The following is an 18,646-nucleotide window of genomic DNA, read 5'->3' on the forward strand; positions in this document are numbered from 1 at the left end:
CCTGGAGGTGGGTGGAGACAATCACAAAGACAGGTGAAACAGATCAGGGCGTGACACTTACAATAATATTGTTCTATTATATGTATTTTCTGTAGCAAAACAAACCAGTAGATGTATGCACACATACACTTCCATAAATACAATCATACAAAACTAAAAAACCATTGAAAAACAACACAAGAACCTGCAATTTCAGCTATATAGCTTATCTTGTCAAACTTCCAAGTTTTAGAAAAAAAAGGAACACTTATTTTCTGAAAAGCCATTCAAGTTTCTCTTTCTCGCTTATCCAGAATAATTCCGGTGTCTGCTGTTGCATTTTATCAAACAAAGCTACTCATCATGTAAAGAACAGTAAAATAAAAATAGCAATTTATTCTCAACCTCCCCCAAATCAAAGACTGGACATAGCCGCTCCTCTTCATCTATGGCATTCAACCTCCTCAGAGACAGTATCCCGTTCTCAACTGGGCACACAAGGACCTCTGGTTTCTGGTTAGGTGATATACAGTTGAAGTCGGAAGTTTACATACATCTTAGCCAAATACATTTAAACTCAATTTTTCACAATTCCTGACATTTAATCCTAGTAAAAATTCTCTCTTAGGTCAGTTAGGATCACCACTTTATTTAAGAATGTGAAATGTCAGTATAATAGTAGAGACAATGATTTATTTCAGCTTTTATTTCTTTCATCACATTCCCAGTGGGTCAGAAGTTTACATACACTCAATTAGTATTTGGTAGCATTGCCTTTATATTGTTTAACTTGGGTCAAACGTTTCACGTAGCCTTCCACAAGCTTCCCACAACAAGTTTGGTGAATTTTGACCCATTCCTCCTGACAGAGCTGGTGTAACTGAGTCAGGTTTGTAGGCCTCCTTGCTCACACACGCTTTTTCAGTTCTGCCCACAAACTTTCTATAGGATTGAGGTCAGGGCTTTGTGATGGCCACTCCAATATCTTGACTGTTGTCCTTAAGCCATTTTGGAAGTATGCTTGGGGTCATTGTCCATTTGGAAGACCAATTTGCGACCAAGCTTTAACTTCGTGACTGATGTTGCTTCAATATATCCACATAATTTTCCTTCCTCACGAAGCCATCTATTTTGTGAAGTGCACCAGTCCCTCCTGCAGCAAAGTACCCCCACAACATGATGCTGCCACCCCCGTGCTTCACGGTTGGGATGGTGTTCTTCAGCTTGCAAACCTCCCCCTTTTTCCTCCAAACATAACAATGGTCATTATGACCAGAGGACATTTCTCCAAAAAGTACGATCTTTGTCCCCATGTGCAGCTGCAAACCGTAGTCTGGCTTTTTATGGCGGTTTTGGAGCAGTGGCTTCTTCCTTGCTGAGCGGCCTTTCAGGTTATGTCGATATAGGACTCGTTTTACTGTGGATATAGATACTTTTGTACCCGTTTCCTCCAGCATCTTCACAAGGTCCTTTGCTGTTGTTCTGGGATTGATTTGCATTTTTCGCACCAAAGTACGTTCATCTCTAGGAGACATATCGCGTCTTCTTCCTGAGAGGTATGACGGCTGCGTGGTCCCATGGTGTTTATACTTGCGTACTATTGTTTGTACAGATGAACGTGGTACCTTCAGGCATTTGGAAATTGCTCCCAAGGATGAACCAGACTTGTGGAGGTCTACATTTTTTTCTGAGGTCTTGGTTGATTTCTTTTGATTTTCCCATGATGTCAAGCAAAGAGGCACAGAGTTTGAAGGTAGGCCTTGAAATACATCCACAGGTACACCTCCAATTGACTCAAATGGTGTCAATTAGCCCATCAGAAGCTTCTAATGCCATGGAATTTTCCAAGCTGTTTAAAGGCACAATCAACTTAGTGTACGTAAACTTCTCACCCACTGGAATTGTGATACAGTGAATTATAAGTTAAATAATCTGTCTTTAAACAATTGTTGCAAAAAGTAGATGTCCTAACGGACTTGCAGACTTGTTTACGTGCTGCTGTGCAGTTTGTTGCCAACCTTACTTTGCTACCTGACAACTTTACGGTTTTTACTTTTTTTTGTAACAGTATTTTTATTGGAGTTTCACAATTTTCACCCATATTAAGAGATACAACAACAAGGACAAGGCAAAAAAAAAACCCGCACTCACCCACACATATCCGTATGTATGCATGCACCCACACACACACACACACACACACACACACACACACACACACACACACACCCACACACACCATTTTCCTCTCCCCGCTCAGCGCTTCTCTCACCCCATCCCCCCCATTGCGTCTCTCAATACATACATTTAATCAAACATGAACAGAAAAAATAAATAAATAAATAATAATAAATAAATAAAATACAAAAAAAATAAAATAAATGAAAATAAAAAGCTCAGTTTAAAACAAGAAGTTGAGTTCCCCACATGGAACGTACTGGGTAATTCTGAAATACATAGACCACCATTCTAAGAGAATCCTCGCAGCATAATAGCTGACACTTCAGGTTCTAGGTAATTTAGGTAAGGTTCCCATACTTTGTAGAACTGATCTGTCTTAGAATGCAATGTACATGTCAGATATTCCAGCGGTACCCATTCAAATAGTATCTTATGCCAATCTTTAATAGAGGGAACCTTATCACTAATCCACTGTAAAAGTATGTTTTTCCTTGCTGCGAAGGTGAGGATGTTGTAAAGCCTCCTCTTACCCACAGAAGTTACATGCCTACTAGGTAGACCTAACAGTAGAGAGACTGGGTCCAATTCTAGATCGACCCCTAGGATCTTTTCAATTTCTTGCAGAACACCAGACCAATATCTTTGTATTTTGGTACATGACCATAAACAATGTGTTAGGGTGCCTGTATCAGTTTTACATTTGAGACACTGAGGAGAGGAGGAAGAGGGGCTAAAAGCATGTCTGCGATTTGGGGATATATGCAATCTGTGTATTATTCTTAATTGAATTGCTCTAGTACGATTACATATAGATATTGTTTTTGCATATTTCCAAATGTCCTCCCACATCTCTTCATCAATAGTAACAGACAGTTCTTTCTCCCACACTTGTTTCACCCTCTGTGTATCGACAGCGGAAAAGGACCTTAAAGCATCATAAAGCAGACTTACAGACATTTTCCTTTGTGGGAAAAAAAGCATTCTTTCAATGACAGACATATCAGGGTTGCCAATTAAGGTGGTGCTCTTCAGAATATAATGCCTTACTTGTAGGAAACGGAAAAAGTCCTGCTTTGGGAGTTGATATTTCTCGACCATCTGCTCAAATGACAATAAAATCTTATCTGCAAATAAGTCATTTAGTCTGCGTATGCCCTTATTAAGCCAAACGTTAAAGCCAGCATCCAGCAATCCTGGGGCAAAATCTGGGTTGTTAAGAATTGGGGTAAGAGCAGAGGTTAGTTTGGACCTTCCCAGGAAACGTTGAACTGACTTCCATACTTTGAGTGTGTTAAGTGTAATGGGGTTGTTACAATGATCTTTTACAGACTTGAAACTTGTGAAAAACAGAAGATCCTGTAAAGGGTATTTTGAAAGAGAAGTCTCAATGTCTAACCAAATAGAGGAGTCATCGTTTGTGATCCAGTCTGAAATATAACATAGGTGGGCACACCACTGATAGAACCTGATATTGGGCAGATCCAAGCCACCCATAGAATTTGGCAGCTGCAATATTGCCATCTTAAGTCTTGGCTTGCGTTTACTCCATATAAAGGAACTTAGCCATCCATTTACATCCTTTATTACCTTATTGGAGAGTAATACTGGGATCATTTGGATTGGGTAGAGTAGCCTAGGTCAAATGTTCATTTTCAAGAGGGATATTCTACCCAACCATGAAATCGGAAGAGAGTTCCAGCGCTCCAGATCCTGTCTTATTGTGTCGAACAAGGGAACAAAATTGGCTTTGTACATTTGTTGGAATTTAGGAGTTACAGATATACCCAGATATGTAAAACCTGAGGGAGACCATTTAAAAGGGAAGGGGGGAGAAATATTAGGTACAGAGTGAAGGTTACCAAGTGGCATAGCCTCTGATTTAGTTAGGTTAATCTTGTAGCCTGAGAATTCGCTGAATAACTCAATAATATTAATAAGAGATGTGATTGAAGTCTCGGGATTAGAAATGAATATCAGGACATCATCAGCATAAAAGCTTATTTTATGGTGAACATCGCCAATGAGCAGCCCCTGTATAGCAGGCGTTGCCCTGATGGCCTCGGCCAGTGGTTCCATAACAAGTGCGAATAGGAGGGGGGACAAAGGACAGCCCTGTCTGGTACCTCTGTGTATAGGGAAGCTATTTGACCGTAGTCCATTAGTAAGGACAGCAGCCTGAGGGTCATCATATAAAACTTTCACCCATTTTATAAAGTTGTCCCCCAGTCCGAATTTATTTAGAGCAAAGAATAGGTAAGACCACTCCACACGATCAAATGCTTTCTCAGCATCTAGGGAGAGCACAAGACCATCCATAGCACTTCGTTGGTAGACTTCAATTACATTAAGAAGCCGTCTGACATTGTTACATGACCTACGTCCCTTAATGAAGCCAGTTTGGTCTCCTTTCACAATTAGCGGCAGTGAGTCCTCTAATCTTGTGGCTAGAATTTTAGAAAGCAATTTTCTATCCACATTCAGAAGGGAAATTGGTCTGTACGAGGAACAAGACTCCGGGCATTTTCCCTTTTTGAGAATAAGTGATATGTTGGCTTCTCGCAGCGTTTGGGGGAGCTGGTCATTTGAAAATGAGTGGTTAAACATATCACGCAATGGCTCAAGGATCAGGCCATGGAATTCTTTATAGAACTCACTACAAAACCCGTCCGGTCCTGGGGCCTTACCATTTTGCAGATTCTTAATTGCGGACATTATCTCTTCCTCAGTAATAGGAGCATTAAGGAGAGACCTCTGTTCTTCGGAGATAGTAGGGAGCTCAATCTTAGAAAAGAAGTTCTCCATTAACTTGGGTGCGTCATTTGGCAGTTCTGAGGCATAAAGATTTGCATAGAATTTCTTAAATGAGTCATTTATCAATTTATTTTCATATAAATGATTGCGATCAGAATCAGTAATAGCTGCAATTGACTGTGAGTCAGCTCTCTTTTTAGCTAGGTACGCCAAGTACTTTCCTGGCTTATCGCCATGTTCATATAGCTTTTGCTTGACAAATCTCATTTTCTTTTCAGCGTCCTGTGTTAGGAGGGAGTCCAACGTTGATCTAATGACTGATATTTCCTTTAATAGGGCAGGAGTAGGAGTTTCAATGTAGTCCTTCTCTTTAGTTCCTAATTCACCCTCTAGTGTTTTTTGCTTTTCACGCTTTTTCCGCCTCTTAGTGGCTGCGTATGACATAATCAGACCCCTGGCGTACGCTTTACAGGTTTCCCAAAGGAGTGAGGGGTTATCTGTTGATTGAGAGTTAATAGAGAAAAATGCCTTAAACTCTGTAATAAAATATGATGTGAATGTATGGTCTTTAAGAATGGTTGTATTCAACCTCCAGTGTCTTGACTGATTGAATGCCCCGTTGAGTTTTATGTCCAGGATCACCTCCGCATGATCAGATATGACTATGCTTCCTATCCTAGCGGATAAAACCGACTGCAGTGACGTCCTGGGCATAAAAAAGTAATCTATTCTAGTCTGACATCCATGAGGTGCAGAGAAAAAAGTGAACTCTCTGTTGGAGGGATGAAAAGCTCTCCAAACATCAGCATACCCCAGATCGTCACAAATAGCTGTAAGTGACTTAGCTTGAGGAGAGAGTGAGGCTATACCACTGGGAAGCTTATCAATAAGGGGGTTCAACAAACAGTTAAAATCTCCTCCAACCACTGCAGTGTCTGAGTTTAATTCTGAAAAGTCTAGAAATACCTTAGTGAGGAAGTCAGGGGGGTGGGCAGGGGGGAAGTAAATATTCATTATGGAAATGCTCTGCCCTTGTAAAGTACCATTAATTGTAACAAAGCGACCCAATTTATCTTTCACACACTTCAAGACCTTAAGTGGTAGGTTCTTTTTCACAAGAATTGCTACACCTCTACTTCTGGATGTAAATGATGAGAAAAACACTTGACCATACCCCCCTTGTTGTAATTTCAGATGCTCCTTATCATTCAAATGAGTTTCTTGTAATAGGGCAATATCAATATTTTCTTTTTTCAAAAAGGACAGTATCTTCTTCCTTTTAATGGGGTTATGGCTCCCTCTAATGTTCCATGTACATATACGTAATCTGTTACCTGCCATTGCGCTTTGACCATTCAATATCCAGACTGAATCCTACTGTAAAAAAGGGGGTGGTACCTTTTTCCATGTGTTGAACTCTCCTCTATCTCACTGAGCGTAAACAAACGATATGAACCCTGAACTCGAACTATACTAAACCCAAAAATTAAACATGAAAAGATCCAAAAGGGGGTTTTCCCACTAGCTAACATGCAGGGGATTTCAACTTTCCAATGTAGACTCTTAAGTCCGCATTGCCACTCAATAGCCTCATCCTTTATATATGTGGGAATTAAAATCAATAGAAGAATGAGGCTATTCCACCTAAAACCAAGCCTGGGCACCAATATAGGTTCACACATATCTCAGTCTGAGCTAAGGCGGCAGTTACTTTAGCAAGAAAAATAATAACGATACGAATGTCACTGAACAGGAGCACATGAGAACTTACACCCCTGTTTCATGATCAGATTAAAAATAAAATAAGACATTATCCAATGCTGCGGAGGTGCAGCTTAAGGTTATTTACCCGAGAGAGTCAATAAACGCAGCAGCCTCTTCAGATGTGTAGAGTTTTTTAGGCGATCCGTTGACCATAATCTTCAATGTGGCCGGGTACAGCAGTGCGTAGTCGATCTTCATTCTCTTGAGTCGGGCCTTCACCTCAAACGCTTTACGCCTTCGTACAACTGCTGTGGAATAATCATTGAAGAATGAGACCTTTGGACCTTTACGTTGACTACCATCAGAACCGATGTTTCTAGCCGCATCCATGACGCGCTGCTTGTCGGTAAAGTTGTGGAACTTTATAACCACTGGTCGTGGGCGCTGATTGGGACCAGGTATCGGTGCTTGAGAGCGATGTGCTCTGTCTAGCTTCACCCGACCAGCCTTAGTGTCCATTTGTAGGTAGCCAGGGATCCATTCCTCAAAAAATTTTACTGAACGTGTCCCTTCAGAATTTTCCGGGAGTCCCACAACACGTATATTGCATCTGCGTCCTTGATTATCCAAGTCGTCAATGTGCTCCGCCATTTCTCGCACCTGTTTCTCAAGTGCTTTTATCTTAGTGTCCATGGATGTAGTTGAAGTTTCCACAGTAGCAATTCTTCCTTCCGCCTCATCAACACGTTTGACAACCCTCTGTAGTTCAGCTGAATGGCCTGCTATTGCTTCCAGGACCGTTCCTATCTTAACATCGATCACTTTAGTAATGTTATCCGTCATCCTTTGAATCACCAGGTCCATTGTGCCTGGATCCGCAATGTTGTTAGATTCGCTAACGTTAGCTAGCTCCTCCTGCACATCTACATGGATGGCGGTTTTGGTCGACTTCTTAGTAGCTCTGTTGGGCATGTTGTCGGAGATTTTTGAGAAATAGTCGCCAAGACTCATTGTAGGGTAACTTATTTAGCCAATTCTACCACTTTTTCAAGCTAGGAGATTAATGAAAGAATATAAATTTACGAATACCGCGTGAGCTCGCTGAAACACCGTGTTCTCTCTACGGCGCCATTTTGTTCCCCCCGGTTTTTACTTTTTAATTACCGTTTATATTTTTAGTTTTTCCCTCACTCAACTTTTTTTCATTCAACTTTTTCACTCCGGACATTTTATCTGGACATCTGGACAACAGCCGAAGCTAAGTAACATTAACATGATGCCTTCTAAATGCAGTCTCTGTACTCATAATATACAGGAGAACGATCGCCTTACGGCGAGGATAGCTGTGCTGCAAGCCCAGCTTCAGACGCAATCGTTAGGCAAGGGTAATTTCAGTGTAGGAAAGAATGAAACAGCGTCTGTGCCACCAGTAAGTACAGATAGTAACGTTAGTATAAATCCCCTCGCATGGTCCCCGCAGCCGGACAACTTTCTCATGGCTTCTGGAGGGAAATGCTCAACCGGTGTCGCTCATTCAGCCGACAGAAACTTTCAACCGGTTCTCCCCATTAAGCAGCGAGTCGGAGTCAGAGGCCGAGCCTTCTCTGGTCTCTACTCCTCCCGTTCCGGGGTCTGAGACGCCGAAGCTTCCCACCGTTAGCTCTGACAAATTGAAAACCCTAGTCATTGGCGACTCCATTACCCGCAGTATTAGACTTAAAACGAATCATCCAGCGATCATACACTGTTTACCAGGGGGCAGGGCTACCGACGTTAAGGCAAATCTGAAGATGGTGCTGGCTAAAGCTAAAACTGGCGACTGTAGAGAGTATAGAGATATTGTTATCCACGTCGGCACCAACGATGTTAGGATGAAACAGTCAGAGGTCACCAAGCGCAACATAGCTTCAGCGTGTAAATCAGCTAGAAAGATGTGTCGGCATCGAGTAATTGTCTCTGGCCCCCTCCCAGTTAGGGGGAGTGATGAGCTCTACAGCAGAGTCTCACAACTCAATCGCTGGTTGAAAACTGTTTTCTGCCACTCCCAAAAGATAGAATTTGTAGATAATTGGCCCTCTTTCTGGGACTCACCCACAAACAGGACCAAGCCTGGTCTGTTGAGGAGTGACGGACTCCATCCTAGCTGGAGGGGTGCTCTCATATCTACGAACATAGACAGGGCTCTAACTCCTCTAGCTCCACAATGAGATAGGGTGCAGGCCAGGCAGCAGGCTGTTAGACACCCTGCCAGCTTAGTGGAGTCTGCCACTAGCACAATCAGTGTAGTCAGCTCAGCTATCCCCATTGAAACCGTGTCTGTGCCTCGACCTAGGTTGGGCAAAACTAAATATGGCGGTGTTCGCCTTAGCAATCTCACTAGAATAAAGACCTCCATTCCTGCCATTATTGAAAGAGATCGTGATACCTCACATCTCAAAATAGGGCTACTTAATGTTAGATCCCTCACTTCAAAGGCAGTTATAGTCAATGAACTAATCACTGATCATAATCTTGATGTGATTGGCCTGACTGAAACATGGCTTAAGCCTGATGAATTTACTGTGTTAAATGGGGCCTCACCTCCTGGTTACACTAGTGACCATATCCCCCGTGCATCCGCAAAGGCAGAAGTGTTGCTAACATTTACGATAGCAAATTTCAATTTACAAAAAAAACCAACGACGTTTTCGTCTTTTGAGCTTCTAGTCATGAAATCTATGCAGCCTACTCACTCACTTTTTATAGCTACTGTTTACAGGCCTCCTGGGCCATATACAGCGTTCCTCACTGAGTTCCCTGAATTCCTATCGGACATTGTAGTCACAGCAGATAATATTCCAATTTTTGGTTACTTTAATATTCACATGGAAAAGTCCACAGACCCACTCCAAATGGCTTTTGGAGCCATCATCGACTCAGTGGGTTTTGTCCAACATGTCTCTGGACCTACTCACTGCCACAGTCATACTCTGGACCTAGTTTTGTCCCGTGGAATAAATGTTGTGGATCTTAATGTTTTTCCTCATAATCCTGGACTATCGGACCACCATTTTATTACGTTTGCAATCGCAACAAATAATCTGCTCAGACCCCAACCAAGGAGCATCAAAAGTCGTGCTATAAATTCTCAGACAAGCCAAAGATTCCTTGATGCCCTTCCAGACTCCCTCTGCCTACCCAAAGACATCAGAGGACAAAAATCAGTTAACCACCTAACTGAGGAACTCAATTTAATTTTGCGCAATACCCTAGATGCAGTTGCACCCCTAAAAACTAAAAACATTTGTCATAAGAAACTAGCTCCCTGGTATACAGAAAATACACGAGCTCTGAAGCAAGCTTTTTGATACTGTCGCAAAGCTAACTAAAAAGCAGCATTCCCCAAGAGAGGATGGCTTTCACTTCAACAGTAATAAATTCATGAACTTCTTTGAGGAAAAGATCATGATCATTAGAAAGCAAATTACGGACTCCTCTTTAAATCTGCGTATTCCTCCAAAGCTCCGTTGTCCTGAGTCTCTACAACTCTGCCAGGACCTAGGATCAAGGGAGACACTAAAGTGTTTTAGTACTATATCTCTTGACACAATGATGAAAAAAATCATGGCCTCTAAACCTTCAAGCTGCATACTGGACCCTATTCCAACTAAACTACTGAAAGAGCTGCTTCCTGTGCTTGGCCCTCCTATGTTGAACATAATAAACGGCTCTCTATCCACCGGATGTGTACCAAACTCACTAAAGTGGCAGTAATAAAGCCTCTCTTGAAAAAGCCAAACCTTGACCCAGAAAATATAAAAAACGATCGGCCTATATCGAATCTTCCATTCCTCTCAAACATTTTTGAAAAAGCTGTTGCGCTGCAACTCACTGCCTTCCTGAAGACAAACAATGTATACAAAACGCTTCAGTCTGGTTTTAGACCCCATCATAGCACTGAGACTGCACTTGTAAAGGTGGTAAATTACCTTTTAATGATGTCAGACCGAGGCTCTGCATCTGTCCTCGTGCTCCTAGATCTTAGTGCTGCTTTTGAGAGATTGGAAACCCAAATTGGTCTACACGGACAAGTTCTGGCCTGGTTTAGATCTTATCTGTTGGAAAGATATCAGTTTGTCTCTGTGAATGGTTTGTCCTCTGACAAATCAACTGTAAATTTCGGTGTTCCTCAAGGTTCCGTTTTAGGACCACTATTGTTTTCACTATATATTTTACCTCTTGGGGATGTCATTCGAAAGCATTATGTTAAATTTCACTGCTATGCGGATGACACACAGCTGTACATTTCAATGAAACATGGTGAAGCTCCAAAATTGCCCTCGCTAGAAGCCTGTGTTTCAGACATAAGGAAGTGGATGGCTGCAAACTTTCTACTTTTAAACTCGGACAAAACAGAGATGCTTGTTCTAGGTCCCAAGAAACAAGGAGATCTTCTGTTGAATCTGACAATTAATCTGGATGGTTGTACAGTCGTCTCAAATAAAACTGTGAAGGACCTCAGCGTTACTCTGGACCCTGATCTCTTTTGAAGAACATATCAAGACTGTTTCAAGGGCAGCTTTTTTCCATCTACGTAACATTGCAAAAATCAGAAACTTTCTGTCCACAAATGATGCACAAAAATTCATCCATGCTTTTGTTACTTCTAGGTTGGACTACTGCAATGCTCTACTTTCCGGCAACCCGGATAAAGCACTAAATAAACTTCAGTTAGTGCTTAATACGGCTGGTAGAATCCTGACTAGAACCAAAAAATTTGATCATATTACTCCAGTGTTAGCCTCCCTACACTGGCTTCCTGTTAAGGAAAGGGCTGATTTCAAGGTTTTACTGGTAACCTACAAAGCATTACATGGGCTTGCTCCTACCTATCTTTCCGATTTGGTCCTGCCATACAGACCTACACGTGCGCTACGGTCACAAGACGCAGGCCTCCTAATTGTCCCTAGAATTTCTAAGCAAACAGCTGGAGGCAGGGCTTTATCCTATAGAGCTCCATTTTTATGGAATAGTCTGCCTACCCATGTGAGAGATGCAGACTCGGTCTCAACCGTTAAGTCTTTTCTGAAGACTCATCTCTTCAGTGGGTCCTATGATTGAGTGTAGTCTGGCCCAGGAGTGTGAAGGTGAACGGAAAGGCTCTGGAGCAACGAACCGCCCTTGCTGTCTCGGCCTGGCCGGTTCCCCTCTCTCCACTGGGATTCTCTGCCTCTAACCCTATTACAGGGGCTGAGTCACTGGCTTATTGGTGTTCTTCCATGCCGTCCCTAGGAGGGGTGCGTCACTTGAGTGGGTTGAGTCACTGAAGTGGTCTTCCTGTCTGGGTTGGCGCCCCCCCTTGGGTTGTGCCGTGGCGGAGATCTTTGTGGGCTATACTCGGCCTTGTCTCAGGATGGTAAGTTGGTGGTTGAAGATATCCCTCTAGCGGTGTGGGGGCTGTGCTTTGGAAAAGTGGGTGGGGTTATTTCCTGTTTGGCCCTGTCCGGGGGTATCGTCAGATGGGGCCACAGTGTCTCCTGACCCCTCCTGTCTCAGCCTCCAGTTTTTATGCTGCAGTAGTTTATGTGTCGGGGGACTAGGGTCAGTCTGTTATATCTGGAGTATTTCTCCTGTCTTATCCAGTGCCCTGTGTGAATTTAAGTATGCTCTCTCTAATTCTCTCTTTCTCTCTCTTTCTTTCTCTCTCTCGGAGGACCTGAGCCCTAGGACCATGCCTCAGGACTACCTGACATGATGACTCCTTGCTGTCCCCAGTCCACCTGGCCGTGCTGCTGCTCCAGTTTCAACTGTTCTGCCTGCGCCTATGGAACCCTGACCTGTTCACCGGACGTGCTACCTGTCCCAGACCTGCAGTTTTCAACTCTCTAGAGACAGCAGGAGCGGTAGAGATACTCTCAATGATCGGCTATGAAAAGCCAACTGACATTTACTCTTGAGGTGCTGACTTGTTGCACCCTCGACAACTGTGATTATTATTATTTGACCATGCTGGTCATTTATGAACATTTGAACATCTAGGCCATGTGCTGTTATAATCTCCACGCGGCACAGAAGGAAGAGGACTGGCCACCCCTCATAGCCTGGTTCCTTTCTAGGTTTCTTCCTAGGTTTTGGCCTTTCTAGGGAGTTTTTCCTTGCCACCGTGCTTCTACACCTGCATTGCTTGCTGTTTGGGGTTTTAGGCTGGGTTTCTGTACAGCACTTTGAGATATCAGCTGATCTAAGAAGGGCTATATAAATACATTTGATTTGATATAGTTTGTTAACAAGAAATTTGTGGAGTGGTTGAAAAAACGAGTTTTAATGACTCCAACATAAGTGTAAGTAAACTTCTGATTTCAACTATATATGGTTCTGGATCATAACTGTTTTTGACCAGGTTTTATATATATATGTATATATATATATATATATATATATGTGTGTGTGTGTGTGTGTCTCTCTCTGTGTGTGTGTGTGTGTGTGTGTGTGTGTCTCATGTACTAGTCTGGTGACTTGTCCTGATTTGGACATAAATGGGGTGGGAACAGAGCGTACAGCTGAACGGGAAAGAGAAGGGGGGATGGGGGAGGAGGGAGGGGGTGTTCAGGAAGAAGAGGAAACTAGAAGAGAACACCCTAGACAGAACTGTTCCCACAGACCCCCTCCTCCTTCCTCCATCCCCAACAAGAGAGGCGGTTTGGACTGGTCTGGTTCAACAATGAGTGCATCACAGCACGTCACAACAAATAATGCATCTTGTCTTGTTACAGCAAACATTGCCTGTGGGACAAGAATGTTTTTAGGACAGTTTGTTTTGGGAGGGGACTTGGCCACTTTTGCATATTTAGTCAAATTTTTGTCTACTTACTAAACAGTTGAGTTCCTAAATGATCCTAATTGCTGTTTTAATGAGACCACTGTACTTTGCCTTTAAATTATAAATAGCCTTATCCCAGTGTTGTTTCTACTTTTGCCAACTCCATTGCCATCATTGTCAAAACAAACATTTGGCATGACAACGAGTGGGCATGATGGCTCAAACAGACTGGCATTTTGGCTATCTGCCTCCTGGTTTCAGACAGAATGATTGCTATCAAGCATTAGTTACCATATCTTTATTTACCCTAAGAATCAATATTATTGTCATCCTCTAACCCTGCTAGGACTGCCTGTGTGTGTTGGGCAATGGACAGTACTCTTAGTGCTTTAGGCAGTTGTCAAGGTACACGGTACCCTATGCTAATTCAGTTAAATCAGCAACACAGTGAGAAATCATTCAATATGGCTTGAATGGGTACTTACTGTTCTGGAGGAGAGGAGAGCGTCAAGCACTCTCTTACATAAGACCTCCTGTTCATACTGTAGCCTTCTGCCCGAAGGGAACATGAAATCCAGATTTCACTGGACACTCATCACACCCTCAGCCCCTGATTCACTACTCACCAGGCGGATGGTGTGTAGGCCTTAACAAGCCCCAGTGCAACCTGACATATTGAGATAGACAATGAATTACCTAATGGAATAGAGTTGACGGATAATCAAATGTGATTCCATAAGGAGTTCTACGAACTTGTTTTCGTGTTTGGTGGCAGTGATTCTGCCCAAAGGGAACATGAAATCCAGATTTCACTGGACACTCATCATACTTTCAGACCCTGACTCACCAGGCTGTGTATTGTGTAGGCCGCAATGAGCACCAGTGTGGACTAGCTGAGGTATACAGAGATAGACAGCCATAGTGAAGTAGTGAGCACAATACTTGTTACACTGTACTTACACAAGTAATTACACAGTAATAAAGGCATTGTAATGTAAAGCGTTATCCACCTTAGTGTATGGCTCTAAATAATTGTGTAATAACTATGATAATTACTAGTATAGTAACCAGTAACAAGAAAAACAATGATCTGGTTATTACCATGTTGTTACCCAATTCTTCAGAGCCATGAATAAGTGCTACCAAAATATCTAACGGAATAGAGTTGATGGATAATCAAATACGCTATTTATTTTGAACAAATCTTTGGAAGGAGTTCTTACAACTTTGACACCGTTTTGGTGTGTTCTGTGCTTAAAAATGAAACACGTTCAGCTGGGCTGACCTAAGCAGCACATTGTTGGCTGATGGCTCTGTTTGTGCCCTGGCTGAAAGGCTTTCCAATGGCCATAATTCGTTTCTCATTGTTTGGGTTGAGGTATGTGGAGGAGGAATGTTATGAATAGTGGAGTGAGGGGTTGAAGTCAGTGCCTCTCTGGGACTGTTTTCCTTTTAGGTTTTTAACAATGTATCCAACCTAAGAAAGTGGAAATGAGGCCAAATGGTTGGAACATTAGTAAGCGCAGCCGTTGTTGTCAGCCATTGTGCTAGTGGCCTGTCAGATGCATCAAAGTGATGCTTGAGAACGTGACCAAAGCACTCTTCAAGTGACTACATAAACAGATCACTTCAGCGCTGTTAACATTGAACGTTGAGTTTGAAAACAGAGTGTTCAAGTGGAAATCTCTCGTCCACTTTGGCAATACTTTTTAACACCCCACTCTTCCCCATCCTTCCTTCCTCATCTTTCCTTCCCCTGTCCCTCCATGTCACTCTTCAGCTAAAGTGCTGATCTTAGGGAAATGGAATCAATCTGTCTATATGGGTGTGCACCCTGTGTAAGTGTTCTGGACAATGTAAAAGCAGTTGTGTTTGTAGGGGCCAGGGGAACATTTTGATGTGAGAAAAACACACACACAGTGAAGGGTTTGAAAAAAAATATTGTATCTCAGTTCTAGTTGGAGAAGTCCCAATTAGAGAGTTATAGTAGGCTGGGTATCCACTCTGCTGGCTCCTCCCTTCAGTGGCTATGTCCCGCCATTTGGGGGACACACAGTGTTTTCTCAATAAGCCACAAAGGGCGGGGCCCCCCTCCCTCCTCTGCCACCCTCTCTGGTTATACCACATACGTACCACACTGCCACAGTGCACTATGGACATCAGTGGGATTAGATTAATCTACCACAGACTCCCTCCAGTCCCGTCTGAGGGACTAGTGAAGCACCTCTCTGCCGGAGACATGCATGGAAACAGACAGAATGGGGCCTCCAGGGCTTTGATTACTAATCCCTCCTGATCAGAGGTCCACACTCACTCAACACACTAACTTAACCTGCTCCAGAGCTGCAGGCAGGCAGTTAGGCAGACAGGCAGAAAGACAGAAAGAGCAGAAAGGCAGGCAGTCAGAGAGAGCATTGCTGAAAGAACAGGCAGGCAGGCAGAGCAGGGTGGGCAAGCAGGCAGGCAGGCAAGGTGGGTGGGCAAGCAGGCAGGGATTTATAGAGCGCCATGCATTTGAGTGATCTGGTCTAGTGAGAGACAACACACAGCCAGGAGAGAATCAGCTCGGCTCATCCACTCACGCTAGATAAAGCAGCAAGCAGCCCCCTCTCTCCACCCACCTTCCATCTCCTAACTCTCTTTATTCTAGTGTAAGACAAAGCAGTTGTGACTCAGACCCATAGCAAACAAAGTTTAAGTTAGTTAGACTAGAGAGATCTAATAACTAGAGACGTCCTCTATAAAGGGTGCCAGCTGGTCTCAGCATCACATAGCATGAAGGGAGGAGGGGAGACGAAAGGGGAGATCAAATGTCAAAAGAATTCCAATGAGCACCCGGAATCTTCAAGTAGGGCTTCTCGGCTCGCTGTTCCCATTGAGAGATTTCCAGATCTCTACGGGAAGCTCTTACATTACAGCAACTCAAGCACTGCATAAAGTACAGACCAAAAAAATGGGTCATTTTAAACTATTTCAACAGAAGATTACAAGAACTCAAATATTGCATTGCAACAAAGTGCAGGCCAGTCGGTCGTCTATAAAGACAGAAAGATTGCTGATCTTAAACAACTTTCAGCTGTGTTTAATGTCTTTGTTTTTCCTCTGCTCCTCCAGAGTTGTGTAATCACAGTTCTTTAAAGGCCTTTCATCCACCACACATTCTTTGTGGTATAAAATGCTGCCTGCATGCTGGAAAACCCCCAGACTGAGTGATTCTGTGGCACTGTAGCACTTAGCTCTGGCCTCGGCTCAGTGCAGCAGTCAGGGGTGTCTTATGCAATCTCTTAGCCTACGCGAACGGCCACAAATAGTGTCTGCTATGCACTCACAGCCGTATGATTTCCCTACATTTACATAGACATTTGCATTGCATCGATCTGGAGAGGCTTTAGTTTCAGTTGTTAGATTATGAACTTTCATTCATCCACACACGCCCATGAATAGAGCTATTACTGTATCAGAGGTTGAATTTAGGTCATTGTGTAGGATAACTTTCCTTTTTCAGAAAGCCGCTTGACTACATCCGTTCCAATACAATACATCTTAATTCATTTGAACGTTAAGTCTTTATGTTGCGCTGCCACAGTACAGTACCCAACCTGACAGTTGGCTCTCACCCAGCCAAATTACATTAGCCTACTGCCTGACTGCATCCATGTTTATGTTCAACTTTACCAACATTCCTCTCTCTCGAGCCACAGCTAAAGGACTAATACGGTGTTGACTGCTGAGGGAATACTTGGTCTATAACGGACACACACTGGGCTCTCTCTCTATCACAGGATACAGCTGAGGCCTGCGTTACGTTGTGTTAAGTTTGAATAAGTCAACGGTCGCGCTGGTCTTAACCTCCTGTGCTGTGCAGTGGCCTGTTTAAGCTGTTCTCTCTCTCCCTCTCTCGTTTTGAAATTTACCAGGCTACTTTGAGTCACCACAAATTAAAATGCCCCTCTGTTACAAAACACAAACATGTTTAAGACTATATTATGGGATTAAAATCGATTTTCTCCCCAAATCTACTGTTGTTTTGTATGTCCCTAAATTGTATAATACCTCAAAACATCCAATACTTGTTATGTTTTTCAAATATAAAGTGTTTCACCGCTGTCGAAGACATAATATTGCATATTACAGTATATCCAGTTGTTTTATACAGTGTAACATACGTGAATGACCATGGAGTTAGTGATTGAACAGCACTCTCTGATGGCCATATGTGGAATTGTCAGAGCTATGTGAATTTCTTGAACTATACAGATGTCGGATCTTAATTTGAACTCTCTCGTTGAAGGAGGAAAATAATCCTGCAGCAAGATGATTTGAATATCGAAATATATTAAAAAAAATCTCTGCCAGGGTCCAGCTGGAGTAGTGTTTGTAGGCTACATGCAGGCTACAGGGCGTCTTGTGTGAATTCATATTTGCAGGTGGTAGATGTATTTTTGGGCACAAGCACTATGGTGTTATTGCTGTATTGTGCTCTTAGTGCTGGTGTTAGTGCTGTATTCTTAGACTTAGTCTTGTATTGACGCTTTGCCTGTTTGATGGTTCGTTGAAGGGCATAGCGAGATTTCTTATAAGCTTCCGGGTTAGAGTCCCGTTCCTTGAAAGCGGCAGCTCTAGCCTTTAGCTCAGTGTGGATGCAGCCTGTAATCCATGGCTTCTGGTTGGGGTATGTACGTACGGTCACTGTGGGGACGACGTCATCGATGCAATTATTGATGAAGCCAATGACAGATGTGGTGTACTCCTCAATGCCATTGGAGGAATCCCGGAACATATTCCAGTCTGTGCTAGCAAAACAGTCCTGTATTTTAGCATCTGCTTCATCTGACCACTTTTTTATTGTTCTAGTCACTGGTGCTTCCTGCTTAAATTTTTGCCTGTAAGCAGGAATCAGGAGGATGGAATTTTGGTCAGATTTGCCAAATGGAGGGCGAGGGAGAGCTTTGTATGCATCTCTGTGTGAGGAGTATAGGTGGTCCAGAGTTCTTTTCCCTCTGGCTGCACATTTAACATGCTGATAGAAATTTGGTAAAACTGCATTAAAGTCCCCGGCTACTAGGAGCACCGCCTCTGGGTGGGCGTTTTCTTGTTTGCTTATGGCGGAATACAACTCATTCAATGCTATCTTAGTGCCAGCCTCAGTCTGTGGTGGTACAGTATATAAACAGCTACGAAAAATACAGATGAAAACTCTCTAGGTCGATAGTGTGGTCTACAGCTTATCAT

The sequence above is a fragment of the Salmo salar genome, chromosome 01, assembly GCF_965601325.2.
Source record: "Salmo salar chromosome 01, fSalSal1, whole genome shotgun sequence".
Lineage (NCBI taxonomy): Eukaryota > Metazoa > Chordata > Actinopteri > Salmoniformes > Salmonidae > Salmo > Salmo salar.